Source organism: Delphinapterus leucas, chromosome 9, assembly GCF_059928025.1.
Source record: "Delphinapterus leucas isolate spDelLeu-1000000601 "Yukka" chromosome 9, BTC_Dleu_Yukka2, whole genome shotgun sequence".
Taxonomy (NCBI): Eukaryota; Metazoa; Chordata; class Mammalia; order Artiodactyla; family Monodontidae; genus Delphinapterus; species Delphinapterus leucas.
In genome coordinates this window covers 88,524,462-88,526,315 of record NC_143137.1, presented here as the reverse complement: position 1 = coordinate 88,526,315, position 1,854 = coordinate 88,524,462, and positions in this window count along the sequence as shown.

Genomic DNA, 1,854 nt, shown 5'->3' with positions numbered 1-1,854 from the left:
CCCTCCCCCAGGTTGCTGGAGGAACACACAGGCTACTGGGCTCCAGGCAAAGGAGATGTGCAGGCATTACCTGGGGTGTTGCAATGCTCCCTGGGCACCGATGGGGGCAGGGGAGAAAGCCTTGGTCTGCAGGAACATGAGCTTGGGTGCAGCCCCTCCTGCAGGGAGAGGGGACCTGGTCCCAGCTAGCTGACCATCCCAGTGATGCAGAGAGAGCTTCCAGGGACCCATTCCGATGCTCCTGCCCTTTGCCCTGCAACCCCGGGGGCAGCTGCATGCTCATTCGCATTCAGATGGGCCTCTGGCACAGCCCACTGGACACCAGCCCACTGTCTGAGACCTTCCATGTGCAAAGAGGGTCTGTGTTGTTCAAGATTTGGGAAAGTCTTAGGTGCGCACTAGTAGTCTCAGCCGTAACTGTGTCGTTCACACCAAGAGCTGAAACCCTGTGACTGGAAGCCTCTCCATATGAACGTGGAGTAGACCCGGAGAAGGCAGGACAGGAGACAGAGCAGACTTTCCCTTGCTGCTCTCAGAGTCAGACGTTTGGTTGAGATGTTTTGTTCTGTGTCGTTGCATCATTTTATTTTCCTGAGGTGAAACGAACATCTGGTACACAGATCTTCATACGTTTTAAATGCCTCTCCCAGCCTCTGTGCTGCTGGGACCCCGCCCCTCTCCTTCCCTGCATGTTCATTTGAATATGAACTTAATGGACGCTAAATAAGTCAGAGAGTTGCTGTTTTTCCTGTGGTGGAGCAGATGTTTCTGAGGAAATGTGCTTGTATGGGTAACCTCACCCCCTTCGCCTAGACAGACCACAGACTCGGCCAGCCTCTGGGGCCCTGGGGGAGAGTGCCCACAGCTGCCTCTCTGGGGGAATTGAAAGTGTAAATGGCACCCAGCCCCCTCCGTGAAGTTTCCTCCTCCCTCCTGTCCTCCCCCCTCCATCTGTCCTGAGGACTCCGGGGTCCTTCAATGAGGAAGGGACAGCCCCTGACCTCGAGTGGCACCTACCAGTCCAGTGCTGGGAAAATAGTCTGTGCTCAGCAACTTTGATGGACTAAAACCAGGGGTCAATCATTCAAGTTCCATCCTAAGTTCCAGCACTTTAGGGGATTCTGTGAAAAGCAGGACAGGCCAAGGAATGCTCCCTGAGCCCGGGTTGACTCATCCTCATGTTGAAGAATTCTTGCCTGAGGTCTGACATTCCCAATCTGGGACTTGTAAAGACTCACAGAAACTCCTTAGGGCAGCTGAAAGCTGGAGCAGTCACCCAGGCTGGCTTTGTCCCCTCTTCCGCACCAAGGACTATTGCTGAAGGTGTGCTAATGACAGGGACCTGGGCTCAGGCACAAAGCAGCCTAAATCTCAGCCTGGGCTTTCAGGGAGGCTGTCTTCCCAGCCAAGCAAGGGCTCCCTGGCCTCAGGTGCAGCTTGGTGTGGGAGAGGGACAGAGGTCCCAGGCAGTGGGTCTGGCCCTGCTCCTATTAGCTCGGTCACCTAGCCCTCTCTGGACTTTCCTCTCCTTATCTGCATGGCAGAGGGGTTGAAGAAGCTGACCTCAAAGCCATTTGCAGGTTTAAGACTCCATGGGGAGTTTTCTTTCCTCTAAACTCTGCCTAACCCACAGGATTGTTCTGCGACTGGCACGAGGTGCATGAAAGCTCCTGGAAACTGAAAAGCACTGGGCACACCAGCCCTTCTAGTGAAGATGAGTCTGTGAGCCCTGCTTGGTCCAGGAATCCTCCCAGATACTGTTCTTTTTTTTTTTTAATATTTATTTATTTATTTGGTTGTGCCAGGTCTTAGCTGTGGCAGACGGGCTCCTTAGTTGCGGCTCCTGTGCTCCTT